The sequence below is a fragment of the Phyllobates terribilis genome, unplaced genomic scaffold, assembly GCF_046119375.1.
Source record: "Phyllobates terribilis strain yellow unplaced genomic scaffold, ASM4611937v1 Scaffold_11__3_contigs__length_659146591, whole genome shotgun sequence".
Lineage (NCBI taxonomy): Eukaryota > Metazoa > Chordata > Amphibia > Anura > Dendrobatidae > Phyllobates > Phyllobates terribilis.
In genome coordinates this window covers 566,653,010-566,681,008 of record NW_027362771.1, presented here as the reverse complement: position 1 = coordinate 566,681,008, position 27,999 = coordinate 566,653,010, and the positions used below count along the sequence as shown (strand labels likewise).

The 27,999-nt window shown below is 43.7% G+C and overlaps 3 non-coding genes across 3 annotated transcripts; all 3 read left to right on the top strand.

Annotated features, from left to right (window-relative positions):
* The first annotated feature begins 3,973 nt into the window (after positions 1-3,973).
* Positions 3,974-4,045, top strand: TRNAE-CUC (transfer RNA glutamic acid (anticodon CUC)). The gene has a single exon. It is a non-coding gene; the product is annotated as a tRNA-Glu (tRNA).
* Positions 4,046-4,543: 498 nt separating this feature from the next.
* On the top strand, positions 4,544-4,616 carry TRNAV-AAC (transfer RNA valine (anticodon AAC)). Its single transcript has one exon. It is a non-coding gene; the product is annotated as a tRNA-Val (tRNA).
* Positions 4,617-14,791: 10,175 nt separating this feature from the next.
* Positions 14,792-14,864, top strand: TRNAV-CAC (transfer RNA valine (anticodon CAC)). Its single transcript has one exon. It is a non-coding gene; the product is annotated as a tRNA-Val (tRNA).
* Positions 14,865-27,999: the final 13,135 nt, after the last annotated feature.

The following is a 27,999-nucleotide window of genomic DNA, read 5'->3' as shown; positions in this document are numbered from 1 at the left end:
ATAAGGGGGTACGTTAGGGGCCCTGTTACCTTAGTTTCTGACCCAATCCTTTGTTTGGGGGCTGAGGGTTCATTAGTAGGGAGGGGGGCACCATTGGGTTCATCTGCCTAGGGCACCAAAATACCTTGTCCAGGCACTGTTCACAGGTCATACAAAATTATAACTTTGATAATTATTCTGCTGTATTTGGTCAAACAATTAACTCATCTCTATTTGATGGAGGGAGCTGCTTCTCTTTGCTGAGAAGTGTAATGTTGGGTGGTATTGATGATGATGTTGCTACTCACAACTGCTTTGAAGTAGACATCACATACCAGACACAGAGACTGTTGTATACATCACTTCAGAAACACAGACTGCTGTCTATATAACACATAGGATACACTGATACTGCTGTATACATCACATAGGAGACACTAATGTTGCTTTATATTCATCAAATAGGAGACACAGAGACTGTTGTTTACATCCCATAGGCAACAGCAAGACTGCTGTATAGATAAGATAGGAAACCCTGGGACTGAAGCATATACATCACATAGGAGACGTTGGGACTAATGCATATACATTACATAGGAGACACTGGGACTGATGCAATACATCACATAGGAGACGCTGGGGCTGATGCATGTACATTACATAAGAGACACTGGGACTGATTTATATACACCACATAGGAGACGCAGGGGCTGATGCATATACATTACATAGGAGACACTGGGACTGATGAATATATATCACATAGGAGACGCTGGGGCTGATGCATATACATCATATAGGAGACACTGATACTGATGCATATACATCACAAAGGAGACACTGGGGCTGGTGTATATACATAACATAGGAGACACTGGGACTAGTGCATATACATCACATAGGAGACACTGAAAACACTGTCTTTAACAAAGGGATGGGAGTGCAGATTGCGCTAACTCTGCCCACTAAGCATCACCTGATGCTGCCTGTGGCCAGTGTCAGGACGTAATACTTCATTGCATATGCCACAGCATTCAGTAGTGAATGCTGCGTGCCCATGCTCGTTCTGTAAGGAGGAATTAAAGGGCCCGCAGCCGGCCCAAGCACTGTAGTCCCTAGGAATCCCCACCCCTGGAGAATCCCACTCCTGATGTAGAGTAATCATCATCCCTCCCCACAGTAAACATGGCGTCACTGTTCCCTCCTTTGGACGTGTAATTAATCAAAAGGGAGTGAGAGCTGTGGCTGGCCGCTCACTTCCTCTTGATCACTTATACATCCAAAGGTGGGGACAGTGACCCCAGTGCTAATTGGACGCAGGGCTACATGAAATAACAACCTCATGTGAGTCACCAGGAAGATAATTTCTGACACTGCTGGATCTACGCTGGCACAGGAGGTGATTATAGGTGTTTTTATTTTAACGGGGGCAAGCATTCAGAGTACGAAGGGGTTGTCCCAATAGTGGACAACCTCTTTAAGAATTTTGGGCTGAAATTTCTATGGAGTTTGTTGTAGATCTTCCTGGGGCACCAGGATTTACTACTGCCTTGGCTGTTTTAGAGCAATTCTCTATGATGTCTCATTTTGCTCCTTTACCGGGACTTCCATGTGCTCAATGTGTCTGGCTATATCTTCTTCAGCAGGCAGATGGTAGCAACAAGTGCACAACACATCCTAACAGGAGACAGGACGTGTTTTGAGCAGATGCGCAGTGTGCAACATGCGCCTGTGAGGCCCGTGAACTATCAGACTGTGATGCCGCCAGCACCTGGTGGAGCCAACTAAATGGTTGTTTTACTGGTGCCAGTGCATCTAGGTCAGAGTCAGGATCAGTAGCATTTTGCCGGTCCCTAAGAGACACCTAAGACCACTGGCTGAGGCAAGATTTTCAACTCAACTCATGGCAGATGCAGCCCAGATGTTATGTTATCACCTTATACAACCTCTTAAACTCCCTAAACATGGGATGTCAAACTCAAACACACAGAGGGCCAAAATGAAAAACTTCGACAAAGTCATGGGCCAACCAGTATACAGTATAATGGGCACCACAAAGTCCTCCATACAGAATAATGGGCCCCACATAGTCCTCCATACAGAATAATGGGCCCCACACAGAATAATGGGCCCCACATATTCCTCCATACAGAATAATGGGCCCCACAGAGTCCTCCATACAGAATAATGGCCCCACATAATTCTCCATACAGAATAATGGGCCCCACACAGTCCTCCATACAGAATAATGGGCCCCACACAGTCCTCCATACAGAATAATGGCCCCACATAGTCCTCCATACAGAATAATGGCCCCATATAGTCCTCCACACAGAATAATGGCCCCACATAGTCCTCCATACAGAATAATGACCCCACATAATCCTCCATACAAATAATGGCCCCACATAGTCCTCCACACAGAATAATGGCCCCACATAGTCCTCCACACAGAATAATGGCCCCACATAGTCCTCCATACAATATAATGGGCCCCACATAGTCCTTCATGCAAAGTAATAGCCCCACATAGGGGTGGTGGTTCTGGTGTCGCTGGTCAAATAAAACCACCCTGCGGGCCAGAATTTGACATGTAAACCCTAAACCCAGCTGTATAGGGTACAGCAGAACTGCCCATTCCTAGAATAAGCCTCTCCAGCAATACCATGTGCTAAAGAGCAACTCTGTCAGAAAAATCAGGTAAGGGAAAGCAGTACTAAACCAGACTTTTGCCCTTTTTCCAATCAGCATTGGAACTAACATGCTATCACCTTATCAGCAAGGAATAACCCTTTAATTGCCATATTAATCCAAGGGTAAGGATTTGTTTGCTTTTCTCTGATTGGACCTATTGTAAGTTTTGCAATGACTGTACAGTTCTCATATTGTATTTTAATAAGGACTCATGGATGCAACTTGTGTAGACAATGGACTGGAGAGCGGATCCTACCTGTGAAAAACAGTAAAAAGCAACACATATTGTGATAAAGTTTGCTTATTGTAAACCATGCTCTTAACTTAGGCCTTTTTGAGCACCCACATAGAAAAAGTTCCCCTTAGGCCATGGCCCCACTATCAGTATTTAGTCAGTATTCTGTCAGTATTTTTTCTCAGGAGTGGGAGCCAAAACCAGGAGTGGGTGATAAATGCAGAATTGGTGACTTGTTTCTATTATACCTTTTCTCTGATTGTTCCTCACCTGGTTTTGGCCCCCACTCCTGAGAAAAAATACTGACTGAATACTGACCAAATACTGATAGTGGGGCCGTGACCTTAGTGTTTCCACATAGTATGACGCCACCATGATGCCCCTCCATACTGTGTGATATCTGCAAACATCCAGTAACATGCCCGTGTACTTCTGCACACACAATATGATCCCACCAAAGCCCCTCAAACACACATTATGATGCCCCCATAGTATATGATGCTCCACACAATTTGTGAACCCCCACATATTATGATGCCCCCGTAGTTCTCTCCCACCAATCTGATATTGGTGACCTATAGGATAAATCATCTATATCAATTGCCCCGGGTAACCAGGACATAATAGTACATCCCAGGGAGGGAGCGGGGGTATTTTTATTAGTCGTGTTTTTGTGACTTTTGGAGTTTTTACCTTTTTTACACATTTATCGAGTTCTTGAACCTTCTCTATTTGTTTGTTCCATTTTTGTCAGTTTGGATTTGAAAAACAAAAACTTAATGCTGTCGTTTTATATTCGAGAAGTAAAAATTTGCTTGTGCCGACACACAAAAAAGATTAACATCATTTAACAAAATATCTAGTCAAAGAACAAACGCAAAAAAAGAAATAAATCTCACACAAAAAATGTAACAAATTTCAACCTCATTGCAGAAAATCAATATACAGCGCAGATTTTACATCAGAAACATGTCGACTGTCAGTTTATCTTGTGGGTTAGCGCAACAGATTTTTCCATGAATTTGCAGACTAGACTTGAGCGTGTCACAGGCTCTTTGCTCAGTTTCCCTGGTGGTCTAGTGGTTAGGATTCGGCGCTCTCACCGCCGTGGCCCGGGTTCGATTCCCGGTCAGGGAATGGTTGTTTTTTTCTTACATATATTATTTTAGCTCAGTTTATTAAATATATATGATACAATATGTATAAATGACTGAGGCTAGGCTCACGTGAAAATATAGCACATTACTATTTTAAGATTATTATTATTATTCTAGTAAAATGATTGACAAGGAAACGGAATAAAACTATAACAGATTTTCTAACGCAAAATTTCTCGGCATATTTGTTATTTTATACGTACGTGTGTGCACGAGCGCGTGCGTGTCTCTAGAATCTGATGCTGAAATATATTTATGTTTTCCAGCCATTTACAGGATTTTTATCACATCCTTACAACAACAATCCATAATGTGCTCTTACCGCACTGTAAACCACTGGAGATCAGAGATATCATCACAACCATTTAGAAGGACTAATTGTAATATCATACTGGATGCTGTAAACAACAATTATACGATTTGGAATATAACATTGATGTCTCCGAATTGTACAGGCTAAGTGTCAGCTATCAGTTAGGTTTCTGTAGTGTAGTGGTTATCACGTTCGCCTAACACGCGAAAGGTCCCCGGTTTGAAACCGGGCAGAAATATACAATTTTGCAAGATCTCAAATTGCATAAAATGTAGCCTTCAACTCCTTTTCAATAGCACAAATTATCTGATATCTGCTTATTATATGGGTAAAACAAATCTTCATAAAACACAGAGACCGTTGACCCAAGCAAAATGAGCAATCAGGGAAAGACATTAAAGCAGAAGAGGGCAGTTGTTGACTACCAGCATCAAGAAGGCCGTTGGTATTCAGTTCAGACTCCATAAATAAGACCTCAGGAGTGGACATGGATGTCAGACATATGTACCATCCTCCAAAACTTTGAGGACTCCACCAAGATGGTGAGCGGCAATGACGCCATATTTAGTGTCACCATCCTGCTTCTCTGTCCTCTGAAACGCTCTCTGCTCACAATCAAAGAGGATGCATTGCAGGCGGAGCATGATGAGATGGAGCAAGGAACCATACAGGGTGATTGCACACAGCCAAGCCTCATCTCATCCCAATGTGGATTGGGTGACAATGAGTAAGAGGAGGAGGAGGAAGGACAGGAGCTAGTTTCATGCACCATAGATGGTACTACCTGCACAGCTGTCATACTGTCTGTTCAGCGTGGATGGCCAGAGGACAGAGAGGAGGAGGCGGAGGAGAGCATGGTCAGTCATCCTCTTGGTGAGGACACGGAAGTCTTGCCTGTTAGTAGTCTGGCACGCATGGCTGAGTTTATGTCACCCTGCCTTTCCCATGACCCTCACGTTCTCTAAATTTTGGGTGACAGTCATTACTGGTTGGTGAGAACTTTATATCTCTTATTCCTGAGGCGGACAGGTCTACAAAAATGGGGCTGTACCAGAAGGCCCTTGTTGCGGAACTATTAAAAAAATTCCCATCTGAAAATGCTGGCGGCAGAGGGCACACTTCGTTGGACAACCAAGGAGTACAGGCGAGAGAGACAACTTCAATCCAGCAGAGGCAGGGGAACACTGTCAAAGTTCTGGGAGAGTTTTCTCAGACCCTCCCATCGCACAGGCCCTGAGGCACGGGGTACTCTCACAAGGAGTGCAAAGTTTTGGAAGATGCTGAGGGAGTACCTTGCCGACCGCACCAACGTCCTCCGTGATTCCTCTGTGCCTTATAATTATTGGGTACCAAGCTGGATACGTGGAATGAACTGGCTCTCTATGCCTTAGAGGTCCTGGCCTGCCCTGCCGCCAGCGTTTTATCAGATCGGGTTTTTAGTGCCGCTGGTGGAATTACAACTAAGCGCATCTGCCTGTCAACTGAAAATGCTGACAGGCTGACTCTTATAAAAATGAACAAGGGCTGGATTGGGCCAGACTTCTCAACACCACCGAATGATAGCAGCGTAACATAAACTCAAATCCAGTGTCTTTTCTTGGGAGGTGTATTCCCATGCACCTTTTCACACCCACACATGGGTATACGCTTCCTGATTTTGGCTATTTGCTCTTGTCCTCCTCCATCTCCTCATCCTCCACCACCATATCACCAAGGTGACCGTGGTCCGTGATGCAACACCCACATCATTTTTTTAAAGGGTGTTTATGATGCCTGTAAAAAAAAATAATTATACAGTATGTTCATGTATACCCCCCAGGGGTAAATGTTTGTCAGCCCATACACTTGTGCATGGGCATTACAAGTATAGGAGGCCCGCTCCTTTCTAATGGGAACATTTTTTTATGAGGCCCTCCTACACTTCTCTTCCAAGGGGCATTGAAGTGCCTCTAAATTTTTGGCAGCCCTTGCATTCACTGCATAGGCCAACACTATGGGAGACTCTCTCCTTTTTAATGGAAATTTGTTGTTACTGTGGCCCTGCTCTATGTCTCTTTAAATTGCTAATGGGGTTTTTCCTAAATTTGGTCAGCAATTGGACTCACTGCATACCCTATAACTGTATAGCAGACCCTCTCCTTTCTAATGGGAACATGTCGTACCTTGTTACTGTGGCCCTGCTCTATGTGTCTTTAAATTCTTAGTGGGGTTTTTCCTAAAATTGGTCAGCCATTGGACTCACTGCATACCCTATAACTGTATAGCAGACACTCTCCTTTCTAATGGGAACATGTCGTACCTTGTTACTGTGGCCCTGCTCTACATGTCTTTAAATTCTTAGTGGGTTTTTTCCTAAAATTGGTCAGCCGTTGGACTCACTGCATACCCTATAACTGTATAGCAGACTCTCTCCTTTCTTATGGGAATTTGTCTTTACTGTGGCCCGCCCCCATGTGTCTTTAAATTCTTAGTGGGGTTTTTCTCAAATTTTGGCAGCCCTTGCAGTCACAGCATGGGCATTACCACCATAGGAGACTCGCTCCTTTATAATGGGAACATTTTTTTTACTGAGACCCTCCTCTATGTCTCTTCAAAGGGGTATTGGGTTGCGATCAAATTTTTGGCAGCCCTTGCAGTCACTGGATACGCAATAACAGTATAGGAGTCCCACTTGTTAATAATGAGCACAACAAAGCATAACCGGCTGATGGCTCTCTAACAATAGCGAGGGCTGACTGCTGGCCTTTTAAGAATAGTAAGGGCCATCTGATGGCCTTATAAAAATAGGCTTTATGACTTTCAGAGTCCCTCCATCATAAATAAAACAGGATGTGTCTGATGATGTGTCACACACCACATTGCCAGATAAGGTTGTAAAATGTTAAAATTACATTTCCCGGTGAATGCATTTGTCTTAAAAAATAACGTAAAAAAACCAAAACAATAGGATCTTTCTTTAGTATAAAAAACAGCGTCACCAATTTAACCTCAATGTAATCAAATTGTTCAGCTCCGGCACCTCCTTCTCCATCTCTGAAATGACCACATCAGTCACAAACTGACAGCACTGTAGCACTGCCTTGGCCAAGGGGCAACAGGCTGTGCTGAAGATAACATGCTTAATGCTTAATTGACAAACCGCCCAGCCCTGCAAAGTTGTTGAAAGCTGTAACACAGCAGCCTGATCTGTGGCTCTCACCGCTGAACATACAGCCAGGCATGGTCGTGTGTGACAATGGGCGGAACCTGGTGACGGAGAAATGACACCCAGAGTAGATACGGTTTCCCTCTATGCCAGTCCTTTCACCGAGCTAAATACAACTCTCAGCAAAAAAAGTTGTGGACTGGCTCCGTACCGTCCCTGGCCACATTCACCTGTCCACGTGTTTGTGGGTAGGCGGTCCTTCCCAGTAAGTGCACTGGGAAGGGCACGGGTAATGTTGTGGGACCCGTGCTTGTGGAAGGCAGAGACGATACCGGGAAAAATAATGGCACTTGCCCAGAAATCTGGCAGTTTAGTGTTGCGGCCTGTGGGTGGGTGGCTGGCTGGCTGCATACTTGGCATTGCATTCCAAGGAATGGGGTAGGGACAACTGAACGCTGCACTGGGACAAGGACGTGGACGGTGATTGTTGCAAGTCTGCAACGACAGGTGCATGGCGGGAGGCATCTTTGCATGCACCAAGGATCACTTATGATTTGCACACTTTTAGGCAGTGACCTGGGAGTCAGAAATGCTTCCAGGGGTCTTCCCCATGCTGTTCCCATGTCATTTGAGCACTGTTCCCATCGATTTGGGCAATTTTTAGGCCCTCTGCAGACCGCCAGGGGGAGCCGCCTGAAAAATGCTCGAGTTTCCCATAGACTTACATTGGGCTCGTTGGTCAGGTCGAGCACCTGAGTATTCCAATGTGCTCGACCCGAGCAACGAGTACAGTACCCGAGCAATTTAGTGCTCGCTCATCACTAGTGGCTATAAGTCTTCATCAGACTGCAGAACATACAGGAACCACAGTGCTCGTGAGAATTAGTCAGTACACAGTGCTATATAATATGATGATTGCAAGACATTAAGAGGATAAAAACTTTGATGGAAGTGCTTCTTTAAGTAATTTTTTGTTAGTCTTCGGTGCTCTTACCGCCACGGTCTAGGTTCTATTCCCGGTCAGGGAATTACTCTTTTTTTAAACATTATTTATAGTTTAGTGCAAATATATATTATACAAAAAGTGTAAAAGACTACGCCTAGGTTCAATCCTGTACTATTTTTAAATTAGTATTTGTATTGTAGTAAAGTGATGGAAATGGAATTAAGCTATTACAGAATTCCTAAAGCAAAAAGTCCTAGCCTGATTTTGTAATGCATTTTCTCATTTTTGCCAGTCATTTGCGGGCTTTTTTGTCATATCCTTATAATTTGCTCTTACTGAAATGAAAAACACTTTACACACCACCATACTGAAGTTAGTTTCTAATTCAGAAGTTATTTTAATTGCAAAATTTTCTTTTTTGTTTTTTACAGGTTTAATAATAACCAGAAATGATCACAATAATAAAATTACAATGCGGTGCCCTGATGTGAATATACCTAAAAGCAGCAGTAAAAAATATAAAAGTAGCACAAAAATGGGTAAATAGCCAATTTTCACAGATTTGAATGGGTAACTGGTGTTTTTAAAGGGTTAACTGACTTTGGACCACTGATCTCACACCACCGATAGACAGCTAGGGATGTCCCGCATCAAAGGCAGGTCATTGCTGCCTGGTCAGAAAAGGTTCTGGGCAACAGAGCTGGTATCAAATTAGGTTATTAGATAATCTTCACAGATTCAGTACCTGTTGATTTTAAAGGGTTTGGGCCACTGATCTCACATCACCGTGATGGTGTTTCAGATTTGGCATCTCAGACTGTGTCCTAGGTGTGAGTCGGAAGTCGCTATTATAAAATAAGCACGAGGTTCCATAGACTTACATTGTTAGTGTCGTGCACATGGCCGTATTTTTCCATCAGAATGAGATCTGGCAAAACATCGGATCGCAATCGGACCAATGTTATTCTATAGGGCCGACCACATGTCCAAAAAAATATCAACATGCTCGATTTGCATCTGATATTCGGATTGCACCCGGCTATGCAAGTCAATGAGTTTGTGGAAACCATCAGACTGCACTCCGATGACATCTTAGTGCAGAACGTTTTCCGCGGACTGACACAATGGAGAAGATGGAGAAATTTTGTTCTCCATCTTCACCTCATCCAAGAGAATCAGATCACACTCTGAATAATATCTAATTAGAGCATGATAAGAGTGTCATTTCTATAATCGTCCCGATTCTCTCAGATGAGTGAATATATGGTTGTGTGAGTCCTGTGTTAGCTGGCAAGTCTGAATCACCATCACTTGACTCAGACCAGAACGGTGCTGGATACTGGAGAAGATGGCGATTGGTGAGTGTATGAATTTACCTACATTATATACACTTTTTTAGACAGGTTTACCCATTGAAAAATGCAATGGGTGTGCTTCTTTAAATGGAACCTCTGCTGTCAAAAAATGCTACTAACCTGCAGTCATGGGGTAAATCTGCAGGTTAATAGCGTTCTTAAGCGGCCCGGCACTCGCACTGTGAGCTCCACTGCTGGGAGGAAATGAACATTACTCCTCCTGGCAGTCTTGGGCTTTTTATCATAGAGGTACGGCCGGCATGTCTTCAGTCACAGCTCAGTGCATAGTGATCAGTGGCTGTAACTGCGTCCCGACACTGACTGACAGCTAGCACAGAAATGCATTAGTACAGAGTCAGCTGTCAGTCAGTGCTGGAGGCACAGTTACAGCCACCACTCACTGTGTACTGAGCGGTGACTGAAGCCGCGCCGGCTGCACCTCATTGACTGAAAGCCCAAGGCTGCCAGGAGGAATAAAGTTAATTTGTTACCGGCAGCAAATTCTCAGTCAGAACGCTATTGATCTGCAGATTAGCTATGTTAACAAGGCCTTATGGAGCTTATAAACAATATTATTATGGTATTTATAGTGAAAGGCACAACCTTGCAGTTTCACCGACAACACAGGAGATCATGTTGTGAGTTTCCACTGTGTGAATGATAATCATGAGTGGAACATTTATGACTGACGAGCTAAACACATCAGCCCAGGTGACATGCAAAACCTTACTCTGACTCCATAACTAGGATGAAAGCGTGGGGCTCCATAGACAGCATTTCTATGGATGTCTGTAGGTACCAGTACTCACACCAAGAACTTTGTCAGACTGTGACAACTCAACTGCAGAGGCACGACTTATGAAGATTCCAGAAGAGGTTTATTCTCAGGCTGAATTCTTGTATTATGAACAACAGAAACAACAGCAGCAGCAACAACATGTGCAAAGACCATTCTGAGCCAGGGATGTACAGAGATGCACCTGGAATGATGACTGACAAACACTAACTGAGGAAGAAGGGAGGGGTTACATACATCAGGGCTGGACTACAGAGAGAGAGATGGGACAAAGTTCTAAGGCTATGTGTGCACTTTCAGTATTTGATTGCAGAAATTTCTGCAAGGTTTCTGCATCTCTTGGCAGCAAAAAAGTGCGTTTACCCTGATTTTGGTGCGTTTTTTGATGCGTTTTTGTACAGCAATGAATGCTTTTCGGAGCTAAATAAAGATATTTGAAAACAGAAATGTGGGACATTGCTTTAACCCTTGATTACCATCGGACCTGGGATGAGTATATTGGCTAATTTAAATGATTAAAGAATGTGTCTGTTTTATTTCAAATGAAGTGTTTTATTCTCATTGTGTGTGTTTATTTATCTCTTTACTTAGTAATGAGGGTGTCTGGCTGACACCTCTTCATTACTAAAGCTACAGTTAGGTGTCAGCGACACCTAATCCCATTAAGCCTGATCCCATTGCTCCTAATTCCACACTTGTGTTGTCAATACATGCGAATCCATCACATGTAATGATATTTCATTCCATCAAAATCTGCAGTGGAGACTAGCGTTTCCACTACAGAAATTGACATGCTGTGGGTGAGTTTGGGTACGTGCCCATGATCAGGAAATGCTGCGGGTTTGAAGCTGCGTATTTATGCAGCGGCCAGATGTTACAGCATAGTGGATGGTATTTCTATAGATCCCATGTCCACTATGCATGCATTTGAGGCTGCAGATCACCCACGGACACTGACATGCGCAGCGTCTTTCAGCATGTCAATTTCTCTTGTGGATTCGCTAGTCTTTGCAACAAAAATTTGACCACTAGAATGTATTGAATGCGGTAAATCCGAATGGTTCAGTGAACACATGCGGATTTACCTGCATTCAATAGAACGCAGCATTTTGGACACAACACAAATATTCTGTGTCCAAAGCGCTGCTAAGTCTGGATCATGGACACATACCCTTAAATTAAAAAAATGGTGTGGGCTCCCATGTCATTTTCATAGCCAGCAGAGGGAAAGCCAACCACTGTGGGCTGATATTACTAGCCGGGGAAGGGGCCATTAGCCAAAAATGTTTCCTGGTTATTAATAACAGCCCACAGCTGTTTGCTTAGCATTTACTAGCTTACTAGATTACATGGGGGATCTCAGAAAAAAAATGACGTAGGGTCCCCCTATAAAATCTAACTAGCAAAGGCTAGGCAGAAAGCTTCGGGCTAATATTAATAGCCATGTATCCTGGCCCCCTACGAGGCTAATAATATCAGCTCTCAGCCGCCCCAGAAATTGCGCATCCATTAAATGCACCAAATCTGGTGCTTAGCCTCCGGTCTTCCCACTTTCCCTGATGCGGTGGCAAGTGGGGTAGTAGGGTTGGGGTTCATGTCAATCTTGTATTGGCAGCTGACATGAAGCCCAGGTTAGTAATGGAGGGAGTCTATAAGATGCCCCCATTACTAACCATGTAGTAAAGTATTTGAAATAAAGACACCGCAAGAATAAAGTCTTTCATTTTAAATAAAATTCCACACAGTTTTAATCATTTATTTAAAAATAAAAATACTGTATACTTACCTAACCCCATTATGCTGAAGCCATTGTCAGCTGTAAAAAAACAAAAATAAAAAACAACCATATCCCTCACCTATCCGACGTGATGACATAATCCAGAGTGTCCCACGACGATCTGAATCACTTCTAGTGCAGTCACACCATCAATCATTGGTGTGACTGTTCTAGAGGACAGCACTCTATACACTGACAGGAGTATAAGCATAAGTATAAGCGAGCCTTTAGCTTGCTACTCTGCAATTGTCTGTAAATGATGTACAGTGTATAGCACTGAGCTGCCGGGACCGAGGTCACTGGAGCTCATCAGCTGATGATCAGCTGAGATCTCCGGTGACCTCACTTTACTGGACCAGTGTTGTGTGAGAAAATTCTTACACAGCACCGGTGCCGTAAGTGAGGTCACTGGAGCTCTCAGCTGATCATCAGCTGATTGAACTCCAGTGACCTCCGTCCCGGAAGCTCAGCGCTATACACTGCCGGGAGCGATCGCGCTCCTGTCAGTGTGAATGCTGACGGATGATCGGATCGCTGTGGGACACTCGTGATGATGAAAGTGAGTATGAAGTGTTTTTATTTTAATTGCAATTCATTTTAACTTTTTTTTTTTTTTTAACACAGAGCAGAGACTACTTCTCCCCTCAGCGGTGCCTGCTCCCGCCATAGGTTGATGGGAGGAGTAGTCTCTCGCGGACAATTCTTTGTACATTTTTGCCACGTTTTTGACTCATTGACTTGAATTGAGTCAGTCAAATACACAGCAAAAATCCACAGCAAATCCGCAAATATTTTTAGACCTGTGTTTTTGCTGCGGATTTGACTGACTCAATTGAAGTCAATTGGTGAAAAACGCTGCAAAAACGCACAAAGAATTGACATGCTGCAGATTAAAACGCAATGACTATCCTGACAGGAAAATTCCTGATCATGTGCACAGCACGTCAGGATTGTCATTGCATTAGCTGGCACCAGAATTCACTAGCGTTTTTGAAGGAAAAAGCACTGCGAAAACACACCAAAAGTGTGCACGTAGCCTAAAGGAAATTGTAGAGAATATTTTGTTCAAATTTATTTTGATGGATGTTTCCCACTTTTAATCTACCTTTTTTCATTTTGTATGGGTATATATATATATATATATATATATATATATATATATTGTTTTCTTTTTTCATGTGTGCAGTTGTACTGACGAAGGTCGATGTGACTGAAACGTTTGTTTTCTTTGGATTGTCGTGTTTATTTTCGAGTGCCAAGTTTTCTACAATTCAATTCACGGAATAGGATCCAACTTAGGCACCAACAGCAGCAGCAGTGCTGTGACTGTTACTCTAGACTTCTAAAAGCAAAGCTAATAACATAGCAGGACAACAACAACAATACAATACTGTAGGATTTCCAAGTCGTGGGACTCTGTGTGACTGCAGAGTTATGAATCCCCCCCGCTGCAGGGATTCGCCGGTACATGAGGGTACGTATGCGTTATACATACTCCTGGGCAGAACCCGACTAGTGGACTCGGCCTCACTCCATACATTTGTATTAAGCGAAGCCGCGCCCTGTCTAGTGATGCAGCCGCCTAGTGGGCGTGGCCATCCAGTGGGCGTGGCCGCGCACAATACAAGTGTATGGAGCGAGGCCACGCCCATTAGCTGGGTTCTGACCAGGAGTATGTATAACACATACATACCCTCCGGTCCCGGCTTAGAAACCGGAGAATCCCCGCAGCGCACAGTACGTGTGCTGGGGGGATTCATAAGTCTGCAGTCATACAGCATGACTGCAGACTTAGCATTTTGGACCAGACAGCGCCTTTAATATACGCAGGATCACAAACACTTCAATCTTGGGATCATAGTGGGACCCCTAGCGATAATAACGTTGGCCCCTCTTCGATAAATAGGGGAAACCTTAATATTTTGGGAATAACCTTTATAACCCCTATAAAAACACAAGATATCCATATCAATAACCAATAGTCGCTTGCCCACTTTGATGCCAGGTTAATGCCAGGAGCTGATATTGATATGGGGCCAGGGTCAGATCAGTGGCTCAAAGTCATTTAACCCTTTTGATAACACTCTTCGGTGCCCACTTTGATGATCATTTTTATGCCACTTTTATATTTTTTGCAGCTGCTTTTTAGGTGTATTTACATCACGGCACCGCACCGTATTTTACTCTTGTGATTATTTCTAATTGTTATTAAACCTGTAAAAAAAAATTGACAAATACGAAATAAACTTCAGCATCATTTGGAGATCAAAGATATTATCACAACCATCTATAAGAGCTAATTGTAATTTCATAAACTGCATAGTGTGAATTACAATGTAGAATGTGACATTGATGTTGCTGAGTTGTATTGGTGAAGAGCAAGATTTCAGCTCTGTTTCTGTAGTGTAGTGGTTATCACATTTGCCTCACACGTGAAAGGTCCCCGGTTCAAAACTGGGCAGAAACAATTTATTTATTTTCTTTTTTTCCATACAATGCAGTCCATATGGAGGTCTTGATAAATCGCGCCATCAGTGTATATTTAACAAATTCCCATTGCAGCCAATTTTAGTTTTTGCGCTTTCATTTTTTCCACACTTTTTACCCAAGAGCAATAACTTTTACATATTCTTACCCATGTTCGACCACTGTCTGCTTTGTACACGGGAGATCAAGGTCCCTGACCTGACATAGTTTACAACACTATTTGGGCACAAACGGCTGCTGTCTCCTCTATTTGATTTTATATTCATGCTTTTGAATTTAGTGCCTCCGGCATCCATATTAGTGAGAAGATAGCAGCGAACATTATGGACTACAGCATATCACTCCTCTTAGGCTGTGTGCCCACGATGCAGATTTAATGCGTTTCCGCAACGGTATTTCCGCGGCAGAAAGACATTAAACTCGCTTGTTAAGATGTCTGCCATGTTTCCCAATGATAATCCGCATGTGCTGTGCGCATGCTGCCGAAATTTCCGCTGCGGATTATCATTGCGGAAAAAAATCTGCAGCACAACCATTTATTGTGCGATTTGATTGGGCGAAATCGCCGCCATTGACTTGCATTAAACCACATAACATCCGCATGTATACATGCGGATGTTATGCGGTTCAATGCACGGATGGTACCCGGGTCTGGAGAAGAGAAGACTCTCCTCCAACCCGGGTACTTTGGTACCTGCAAGTTAAAAAAGAATTCTAAAGTAAAAAATTTAAAAAAATATTCATACTCACCTCTCCGGCGGCCTCGGCGGCGTCCTCTCTCCTCGGTATTTTAAGCAGAAATCTCGGTCACACAATATAAATTCATGCCAGTTGCATGGATTTATATTGTGTGACCAACTAGTCAAGCCCTTTTCCAAGCGATGCTCAAAATCGTTTGGAAAAGCGCTTGAAAAAACGCATGCATAAACGCATGTAAAAACGCTGAAAAAAACGCTTCTTCCTGGCAGAAAAAACGCATGTAAAATTTGCGTTTTTTCTGCCAAGGAAAGGAACAAACGCTCAGGAAATATCTGCTTAAAATCTGCATTGTGGGCACATAGCCTAAGTCACAGCAGGATGTTACCTCTGACACTGACACCATCAGGTTGAGTTACTATTCTTAACTCTTCACCACCTCAACAGTTTATCTTTGTGATTGCGGACTTTTAATTCTGTCAATAACATTTCTGTCTTGTCTGACCCCTAGTAATGTTCTCTGTTCCCTAAGCCACAGCACTCCAAGATCTAAGGAATATATGTTATAGCAACTTCTACCAGATGAAGCTTTGAATGAGAACAGTCAAAGTTTGGACTTGGATGAGACAGGGGTAGAGGACATAACTCATATACTGTTTAGTGCTAATATCAGTTGGGGCGCTATAATCAGCAGCATATCAGTTTATGATGTGGGTTTGCGCAACACATTTTTCCATGAATTTGCAGACTAGATCATAGAATCATAGAATGGTAGAGTTGGAAGGGACCTCCTGGGTCATCTGGTCCAACCCCCTGCTCAAAGCAGGATTCACTAGATCATCTCAGACAGATGTCTGTCCAGCCTCTGTTTGAAGACGTCCATTGAAGGGGAACTCACCACCTCTCGTGGCAGCCTGTTCCACTCATTAATCACCCTAACTGTCAAAAAGTTTTTTCTAATATCTAATCTGTGTCTCCTCCCATTTAGTTTCATCCCATTGCTTCTAGTCTTTCCTTGTGCAAATGAGAATAAAGATGATCCTTCTACAATGTGACAGCCCTTGACATATTTGTAGACAGCTATTAAGTCTCCTCTCAGTCTTCTTTTTTGCAAGCTAAACATTCCCAAATCCTGCAACCGTTCCTCATAGGACATGGTTTGCAGACCAGTCACCATTCTGGTCGCTCTTCTCTGAACTTGCTCCAGTTTGTCTATGTCTTTTTTAAAATGTGGTGCCCAAAACTGTACACAGTATTCCAGATGAGGTCTGACCAAAGAGGAGTAAAGACCGATAATGACTTCACGTGATCTAGACTGTATGCTTCTGTTAATACATCCCAGAATTGTATTTGCCTTTTTTGCTGCTGCATCACACTGTTGACTCATGTTCAGTCTATGATCTATTAGTATACCTAAGTCTTTTTCACATGTACTGTTGCTTAGCTCTATTCCTCCCATTCTGTATATGCTTTTTTCATTTTTATTGCCCAGATGTAGTACTTTGCATTTTTCCCTGTTAAAAACCATTCTGTTGGTTGCTGCCCACTGCTCCAGTTTATTTAGGTCTTTTTGAATCCTCTCTCTCTCTTCTCTAGTATTAGCTATCCCTCCTAGCTTTGTGTCATCAGCAAATTTAATCAGCTTACCCTCAATTCCTTCATCTAAATCATTGATAAAGATGTTGAACAATACAGGTCCCAGGACGGAGCCCTGTGGTACCCCACTTGAGACATTCATCCAGCTGGATGTGAAGCCATTTACAACCACCCTTTGAGTCCGATCACTAAGCCAGTTATGAATCCACCTAACAGTTGCCTGGTCCATTGCATACTTGGTCATTTTTTCAATAAGGATGGTGTGAGATACTTTGTCAAATGCTTTGCTGAAGTCAAGATATACTATATCTACAGCATTTCCCTGATCCACCCAGTCAGTGATTCTGTCATAGAAGGAAATTAAGTTAGTCTGACATGACTTGTTAGTTACAAACCCATGCTGACTCTGGTTAATCACTTCATTCTTATCCATGTACTTACATACATGTTGTTTAATAATTTGTTCAAAGATCTTTCCTGGTATAGAAGTCAGACTCACCGGCCTATAGTTCCCTGGGTCCACCTTCTTCCCCTTTTTGAAGATAGGAACAACATTTGCTCTTCTCCAGTCTTCTGGGACTTCTCCTGTTCTCCAAGAATTTTCAAAGATTATGGAGAGTGGTTCTAAAATTTCTTCTACGATCTCCTTCAGTACTCTGGGGTGTAATTCATCTGGACCTGGAGACTTGAACTCATTTATGTTAGCTAAATATTCCCTCACAATCTTTCGGTTTACAGATAACTTGGATTCCTCTATTCCTTTAAAAGGACAGTGAAGATCAGTTGATGTTACATTTTCTTTCTGAGAGAAAACAGATGCAAAATAGGAATTAAAAAGTTCGGCCTTCTCAACATCCTCTCTTACCATTTCTCCATTTTCATCCTGTAAAAATCCTATAGCATCTTTGACTTTTCTTTTACTTTTGACATACCCCCAAAATCCTTTTTTATTGCTTTTGACATCTCTTGCTAGCCTTAATTCATTGTCAGCTTTAGCTAACCTGATACGTGCCCTGCAGGATCTGCAGACTGCATTATAATCTTCTTTAGATATGCCTCCCTCTTTCCATTTAATAAACATTTCTTTCTTTCTTTTTAGCATGTGTTTAAGTTCTGTGTTCATCCATCCTGGTTTCCTTAAATGCTTCCCATTCTTCCTACTTTTCGGGATTGTTAACGATTGTGCTTTGAGAATCTCATTTTTAAAAATTTCCCATCCTTCCTGGACATTTTTGTCCTTAAGGACATCCAGCCATTGGATCCCTCCTATTCTCTTTCTGAGTCTCTTAAAATCTGCCTTTCTAAAATCTAACCTTGACGTTTGAGTCTTCACATGTCTTCCTCCTCTAGTTATCCAAAATTCTATAATAGCATGATCGCTGCCTCCTAGGGTCCCAGCCACCTTTACCTCCTCAACCATTTCCTCCCTGTTTATAAGGATTAGATCCAAAGTAGCAGATCCCCTTGTTTTCTCCCCTATCTTTTGGAAGATAAAGTTGTCAGCAAGAGAGGATAAGAATTTGCTTGACCTGTTAGTTTTACTTGAGAGAGATTCCCAACAAATGTCTGGATAGTTGAAATCTCCCATGACCACTACGTCATATTTTTTGGAGAACTTGGTCATTTGATACATAAAGAGTTCATCCATATCTTCAGCTTGCCCAGGTGGCCTGTAGTAAATGCCTACAATGGTGTCCTTTCCGTTGTTCTCTCCTTGTATTCTTACCCAAACAGTTTCCACAGAACTCCCAGTCTCTGAAGCTTCAATCTCTGTGCAGATATACGCTTTTCTAACATACAATGCAACACCTCCTCCTCGTTTATCAAGTCTGTTTCTTGCAAATAAGTTGTATCCTTTTAGCCTTTTATTCCAATCATGTGTATGTCCCACCAAGTTTCAGTGATTCCAATGACATCATATTCCTTTTCCTGCATTAGTAGTTCCAATTCTCCTTGTTTGTTGCCCATGCTTTGTGCATTTGTATAAAAACATTTTAGTTTGTGATTGGTTTCTCTTAGTCCCATATTTTTATTATTTAAATTGTTTTGTCTTTGTTCTTCTTTTCCACTTCCAGTAGCAGAGATCTCAATAGTATTTGTCAGCTGTATGGCTTTTTCTGGCCTTTTGCTTCCCTTCCCACATTGTTCTAGTTTAAAGCTCTTCTGATGAGTGTAGCAAGGCGACTTCCAAATACATGTTTTCCAGTCTTCGTAAGGTGCACCCCATCTCTAGCAAGTAGTCCATCGTATAGGTAATTCATTCCGTGATCCAGAAATCCAAATCCTTGTTGACGGCACCATCGACGTAGCCAGTTGTTCACCTGTAGAATCTTATTCCACCTCATTGTTCCATGGCCATCCACTGGGAGGATGGATGAGAAGACCACCTGCGCTCCCAATTCTTTCACTTTCTTGCCTAAGTCTTCAAAGTCACTGCAGATGGTTTCCAGGTCCTTTCTTGCGGTGTCATTTGTCCCCACATGTATTAGCAGGAATGGGTAGTGATCTGTAGGTCTGAAGAGTCTTGATATCCTGTCAGACACATCTTTAATTTTTGCTCCTGGAAGACAGCACATTTCTCTTGAGGTTATGTCTGGTCTGCAGATAGCGGCCTCTGTTCCTCTTAACAGGGAATCCCCCATAACCACCACTCTCCGTTTTTTCTTCACAACATTCTTCTTTCTCCATCCAGGAGGATTCTGAGGGCTTACAAGGTTATTCATTGCTGGCAAAGTCTTATTTTGCTGTATTTCTTCATGGTTCTCCTGCGTGAGAGCCTGGTACTGGTTCCTGAGCAGTATGGGTGCTGACTGCCTCTCGATCCTCCTGCTTCTGTGGGTCACATGCTTCCATTCCTCGGTTTCGTCAGGTGCAGTTCGAATTTCTTCTCTTTCTGAATCATGAAGAGATAATTCTGCTCTGTCTAAGAACTCTTCACCTTCCTTAATGATTTTCAAGGTAGTTAACCTCTCTGCTAGATTTCGCAACTTTTCCTCCAACAGGGACACAAGCTTGCATTTCTGGCATGTGAAGTTTGGCTTTTCCACTGGCAAGTTTGTGAACATGTAGCAGGATATGCAGCTCACCAAATGGCTCCTGGACTCTTCCATGTTCTTATTGTTAATGTTCTGAAAACAGTGAAAAAAGCTTAAAAAAAAAGCTTCAAAAGGCGCGCGGTTTACCGATGTCCTCTTTTCAGCTCCAACAGCCAAAATCCAGTGTTCTTTGAGCTCACGGAGACTCTTCACTTACCCCAAAATGCAGTGGGAATATGCAAATTATCTCCTCAGGACTCCTCCCCTGGTTTACCGATGTCCTCTTTTCAGCTCCAACAGCCAAAATCCAGTGTTCTTTGAGCTCACGGAGACTCTTCACTTACCCCAAAATGCAGTGGGAATATGCAAATTATCTCCTCAGGACTCCTCCCCTGGTTTACCGATGTCCTCTTTTCAGCTCCAACAGCCAAAATCCAGTGTTCTTTGAGCTCACGGAGACTCTTCACTTACCCCAAAATGCAGTGGGAATATGCAAATTATCTCCTCAGGACTCCTCCCCTGGTTTACCGATGTCCTCTTTTCAGCTCCAACAGCCAAAATCCAGTGTTCTTTGAGCTCACGGAGACTCTTCACTTACCCCAAAATGCAGTGGGAATATGCAAATTATCTCCTCAGGACTCCTCCCCTGGTTTACCGATGTCCTCTTTTCAGCTCCAACAGCCAAAATCCAGTGTTCTTTGAGCTCACGGAGACTCTTCACTTACCCCAAAATGCAGTGGGAATATGCAAATTATCTCCTCAGGACTCCTCCCCTGGTTTACCGATGTCCTCTTTTCAGCTCCAACAGCCAAAATCCAGTGTTCTTTGAGCTCACGGAGACTCTTCACTTACCCCAAAATGCAGTGGGAATATGCAAATTATCTCCTCAGGACTCCTCCCCTGGTTTACCGATGTCCTCTTTTCAGCTCCAACAGCCAAAATCCAGTGTTCTTTGAGCTCACGGAGACTCTTCACTTACCCCAAAATGCAGTGGGAATATGCAAATTATCTCCTCAGGACTCCTCCCCTGGTTTACCGATGTCCTCTTTTCAGCTCCAACAGCCAAAATCCAGTGTTCTTTGAGCTCACGGAGACTCTTCACTTACCCCAAAATGCAGTGGGAATATGCAAATTATCTCCTCAGGACTCCTCCCCTGGTTTACCGATGTCCTCTTTTCAGCTCCAACAGCCAAAATCCAGTGTTCTTTGAGCTCACGGAGACTCTTCACTTACCCCAAAATGCAGTGGGAATATGCAAATTATCTCCTCAGGACTCCTCCCCTGGTTTACCGATGTCCTCTTTTCAGCTCCAACAGCCAAAATCCAGTGTTCTTTGAGCTCGCGGAGACTCTTCACTTACCTCAAAATGCAGTGGGAATATGCAAATTATCTCCTCAGGACTCCTCCCCTGGTTTTGATTAGAGGGTGTATTTTAGTCTTTGCCCAGCTTCCCTGGTGGTCTAGTGGTTAGGATTCGGCGCTCTCACCGCTGCGGCCCGGGTTTGATTCACGGTTAGGGAATTAATGCTTTTATTATTTTATTTTGGTTTTGTTAAATATAAATGATTAATAAAGCTTGATGAAAGTCTGCAGCGCAGCCAATCAACTTGCTTTTAGACTGTGGGCACTTCTAGAGCCATCACAGCCATGACAAATATTGGCAACGTTGTGATTGGCCGGCACACCATGCTCCATTCTGCTCTTATTAGTGTAGGGATAGGATGCAGCTGGAGTGAGGGACAGATTATGACTTCGCACTCTGCAAAAAAATGCTGTGTGTACTTTGCAACCCATGTTTGTGGTAGTACTGAACTATTACTGTGCTAAAAGCCGCTGTGTGTACTCTGCAACCTCGTCTATGAGAGTACTGTGCCTTTAAGCTGCAGTGTGTACTCTGCAACACCGCCTGTGGGAGTGCTGTTCCTTTAAGCCACTGAGTGTACTCTACATCCCCTCCATCCACCCGCCTCTGGGAGTACTGTTCCTTTAAGCGGCAGTATGTACTCTGCACACCCCACACCCCCCCACCTGTGGGAGTACTGTTCCTTTAAGCCGCTGTGTGTTCTCTACATCCCCTCCATCCCCCCGCCTCTGGGAGTACTGTTCCGTTAAGCTGCAGTATGTACTCTGCACACTCCACACCCCCCACCTGTGGGAGTACTGTTCCTTTAAGCTGCTCTCTGTACTCTTGTGGGAGAACTGTTCCTTTAAGCTGTATACTGTACTCTGCACATTCCCCACCCCCGCTTGTGGGAGTACTGTTCCTTTAAGCTGCACTCTGCACTCTGCAGATACACCCACCCACCCCCTGTTTGTGGGAGTACTGTTCCTTTAAGCTGCACTCTGTACTCGGCACAACTCCCCCCCTCCTCGCTTGTGGGAGTACTGTTCCTTTAAGCTGCACTCTGTACTCTGCACATTTCCCCCTCCCCCTTTGCTTGTGGGAGTACTGTTCCTTTAAGCTGCACTCTGTACTCTGCAGATGCACCCCCCCGCTTGTGGGAGTACTGTTCCTTTAAGCTGCACTCTGTACTCTGCACATTTCCCCCTCCCCCTTTGCTTGTGGGAGTACTGTTCCTTTAAGCTGCACTCTGTACATCTCCCCCTTCCCCACCCTCCCGCGCCCCCGCTTGTGGGAGTACTGTTCTTTTAGACCGCTGTGTATTTTCTAGTAGTCTGAGAAATAAATAATTGGCATCAGCCTTCTCATTGCCATTAGTAGGCCAAAGAAATGATTTTTTGGGACCACTGTGTGTTATCTAGTAGTCTGGGAAATAAATAATTGGCATCAGCCATCTCTTTGCCATTAGTAGTCAAAATAAATAATTTTTCTGGGCCACTGTGTGTTTTCTAGGACTGTTGCAAATAAATAAATCTACTCTTCCGCCATCTCTTTGTGACTAGTGTGCAGAAAAAACACTTTAGAAAATGAGGAGCGCATCAAATGGGGGACGTGGAAATGGCCGTGGTGGAGCTGCTGATGGTGGTGCTGGTGTAGCTGCTGATGGTGGTGCTGATGTAGCTGCTGATGGTGGTGCTGGTGCAGCTGCTGCAGGGAGAGGACGTGCTCATTATGTACCTGCTACGTGTCCAAATACAACACCTTCCTCTGGTGCACGCAGGTGACATGACGTTATGTGCCCTTTTGTAGGCCCAGATATTGCTGCACGAATGGTGAAGCCACAAGATGTTGCAAAGGTGTTAGAGTGGATAGCTGAGAGTGGCTCCAGTTCCCTCGCATTATCTTCCACTGCAGAAAGTGCAGAGTTGGCACCTGAGGACCATGGTCATCCATCTCACCCCCTTGCAAATCAGTCAAGCAGTCTGAGCCACAAGTCATGCAGCAGTCTCTTCTGCTTTTTGATGACTCTGCTGGCTGGGGTTCTGTGGCCCATCCACCTGGCTCTGCCCCAGAAGTGGAAGAGACTGAGTGCACTGATGCCCAACCACTTGTTAGGTTGGAGGATGAGTATGTGGGAGGGCTAGTGCACGCGGTCAGTGGACCACCTCAGCACATGGAATATAAAGGCAGATGGTCACGTAACCGCAAACCACAAGATAGAAAAAACAAACAGGAGGGTTCTAACAGTACCCCCTCTTTTATGAGGATCCTCCGGATCCTCCAGGCCCAGGCCTATTCGGAAACCTCCTGTGGAAAGCTTTAACAAGCCTAGGAGCAGAGACATCATCCGTCCTTACCCAGGAGTTGTCTTCGGGACCGAAACCCTTCCAGGAGACAAGATACTGTAATCTCCCTCTATGCCATCTAGAATTCAAGATACGAGAAATTTCATGTTCGCCGTCTTCCACCACAGGAGGAACTGTGACAGTGGCGTCTCTATCAGATACGTCAGCCTTTTTCAACAAGGAAACATGAAACACAGGATTAATCTTCCAGGAAGTAGGGACATCCAACCTAACAGCAGACGGGTTAACAACCTGAAGCACTTTAAATGGACCCACAAACTTAGGACCCAGTTTTTTAGAGGGAATCCTCAACCGCAGGTTCTTCGAGGACAACCAAACCATGTCACCCACAGTAAACAAAACCTCCTTACGTTTCCTGTCAAAATACTTCTTGGACTTCTTGTTAGCCTCTTGAAGGTTGCAATGTACATTAGTCCAAACTCTCTCCAAATCACCGGAAAAATTCGCCTTCTCCGGCACCGCCCCCAGTACAACAAAAAAAAGGAGAACACCCAGCAGAGGAGGATGTATGATTGTTAAGAGCAAATTCTGCCAGAGGCAGAAACTCAGACCACACGTCTTCATTGTCCGCCACAAAACAACGCAAAAACTGTTCAACATCCTGGTTCTTTCTTTCAGTCTGTCCATTCGACTCAGGATGATAACCAGATGAAAATGACAAATGGACTCCCAACCTGTCACAAAAAGCCCGCCAAAAAGCGAGCCACAAACTGAGGTCCTCTATCAGAAACAATATCCGTGGGAAAGCCATGGAGCTTGACAATCTCCTTAACAAACGCCTTAGCGAGTGTCTTGACGCAGGGCAACTTAATGAATGGAACCAAATGACACATCTTACTAAAACGGTCCATGACCACCCAGATGACAGTAAAACCCTCGGACACAGGAAGATCAGTAATAAAATCCATAGTGAGATGCGTCCAAGGCGCACTAGGAACCTCCAGAGGGCAAAGCAACCCCGCAGCAGGAGTATGTGAAGCCTTTGACCTAGCACACACAGTACACTGACGTACCCACTTGATGACTTCCTTCTGCCATCCAGGCAACCAAAAACTGCGACTGATAAGTCTCTTAGTCTCCGAAACTCCTGGATGACCTGCCAACCGAGACTCATGACACTCCACAAACAAATCTCTCCTAAAGGCTCTAGGCACGAACAACCTCCCATGGGGAGTGTTAGATGGAGCATCATCTTGAGCATTCAGAATCCCATTCTCCAAAACAGAGTCCAAAGCCGCCACCACAACTCCTTTCTGTAAAATGCTCTCCTCGTCCTCAGCATCGACCGTAGGAGAGAAGCTGCGAGATAAAGCATCGGCTTTAACATTCTTAGTACCAGGGATATAGGTAACAGAAAAATGAAACCGAGAAAAAAAAAGTGCCCACCTAGCTTGACGGGCATTCAAGCGCTTGGCAGCATCCAGATAGATCAAATTCTTATGATCTATGAAAACCTGAATAGGAAATCTAGCGCCTTCCAAAAAATGACGCCAATGTTCAAACTCGAGTTTAATAGTCAGCAACTCCCGATTTCCAACATCATAATTCAGTTTGGTTTCTGAAAATTTTTTCAAAAAGAAGGCACAAGGATGTACTCCACCCTTGTTCTCCTGAGACAAAACTGCTCCGACCCCCACCGATGACGCATCAACCTCGACCAAAAAAGGCTTGGTCTCATCAGGCTGCATAAGGATAGGGGCAGAACTGAACCTCTCTTTGAGATACTGAAATGCTTCAGTGGCCTCAGTAGTCCACTGGGCCGTATTCGCACCTTTCCTGGTGAGATCGGTTAGAGGTTTAACAATTACAGAAAAATTCTTAATGAATTTCCTGTAATAATTGGCAAAACCCAAAAATCTCTGTATAGATTTCAAACCAATAGGCCTAGGCCATTCCTACACAGACTGAACCTTCACAGGGTCCATTTCACAGCCCTCGCTGGAGACAATGTAGCCCAAAAAACTAATTTTCTGCACAGCGAACTCACATTTCTCCAGCTTAGCAAAGAGTGAATTATCACTCAATAACTGCAAAACTTCACGTACACTCTGCCAATGGGACTCTAGATCTGGTGAATAAATCAAAATGTCATCCAAATACACAACCACATTCTTACCAATCAAAGGTCTCAGGATGTCATTAATAAGGTTCTGAAAAAATGCAGGTGCATTGGTAAGACCAAAAGGCATCACCAGATTCTCAAAATGACCTACCGGAGAGTTAAAAGCAGTTTTCCATTCATCACCCTCCTTCACACGTAACAAATTGTATGCCCCCCAGAGATCAATTTTGGAGAACCACTTGGCTCCCACTAACTGGTTAAACAAGTCAGGAATTAACGGCAATGAGTAGGAATTGCGTACGGTAATCTTATTAATTTCACGAAAATCCAGACATGGACGTAAACCGCCGTCCTTTTTTTTAACAAAGAAGAATCCAATTGCCACAGGCGACTTAGAAGGTCTAATGTGACCAGCAGCCAGGCTAGTCTCTATGTACTCCTCCAAGGCCTTTCTTTCAGGGATAGTCAGATTAAACAAGCGACTTTTGGGAAGAGTAGCACCCGGAACAAACTCAATGGCGCAATCATAATTCCTATGAGGAGGTAAAACTTGCGACTCCTCCTCTGAAAAAACCCTCCAAAAATCTTGAATAGGTACCGGTAATTCCCCTTTTTTCCATAGCCGCAATGCGACCATTACAACATTTATCATAGCACTTCGGATTCCAAGACTTAATCACATTAGTAGACCAGTCCAATAAAGGATTGTGCCGTCTCAACCAAGGCAATCCTAGAACAACTGGAGAGGGCAAATTATCCAAAACAACCAAGTCCAAAATTTCTTGGTGAACTCCATTGATAGTGAGGGGAAATGCCGCAGTCTTGTGAGTAATACATTTCAAAGTAGTGTTATCAATTGCAACCACAGAAATAGGTGATGACAAAGGTTTGGATTTCAATTTAAGGTTTTCCAAAAACCCTTTATCAATCACATTAAGTGTTGAACCACAATCCACAAATACCTGAAATTCAATCAAATCTCCCTGCAGAGTAGTACTCCCAGAAAGAAACACTCCTGCAGAGCGTAAACAAGCTATACGGGCGTAACTGACCTTTTTTTTGTCTTTACTTAAACGACGCTCACAATACTTAATCAAATGGTCAGCTTTACCACAATAAAGACACAATCCCTCAGCGAATCTCCGGTCTCTTTCCTGAGAGCGGAGTGACATCGCCCCCACCTCCATCGGTTCCCCGCCATCAGAGCAGATTTTCTGGGGACTAGGACCTGACATTACAGCAGTCTTTACCTCACTGAGCCTGCACCTCAGTCTCCTGTCTATACGAACAGCTAACTGCATAGCTTCCTGCAGAGTCTCAGGTGCAGGGAATGCAATTAGCAAATCCTTAACCCTTTCACTCAGACCAGCAAGAAATAAACATCTCAGCGCCGGATCATTCCACTTAACTTCTGAAGCCCATCTCCTGAAGTGTGTGCAATAATTTTCAACATCATCTGACCCCTGATTCAAACTTCTAAGTTCTGATTCAGCAGATGAGATTCGATCCGGATCGTCATATAATAGCCCCACAGCAGAAAAAAATTCTTCAACAGACCTTAAACACGGATCATTAGGCTGGAAAGAAAAGGCCCACCCCTGTGGTTCATTGCGCAAAAGTGACATAATAAAACCAATGCGCTTTGATTCATTCCCAGAGGACCTTGGTCTCAAACGAAAATGTAACAAACAAGCATTTTTAAAGGAAAAAAAATCTTGCTGTTTACCATAAAAAACATCAGGCAGTCCTACCTTGGGTTCGACAAAATGCGCTCCAGAACAGCTACTCACGTGTTGCTGAAGCTCGGCCACCTCCAGAGACAATCCCTGCAAGCGTTGAGCCAAATCCTGGACGGAAACCATACTGATCCCCGAATTTCTTTCCTTTTAGTTTTTTGGGCTGGACTTACTGTTATGATCTGCAACATGTACTAAGGAAAGATAGGGGAAAGCTGTCCCTACAGTAAGACTAAGCTGAATCCCTACGATGTAGCAGGCTACCTGTTCCTAGTGAACAGA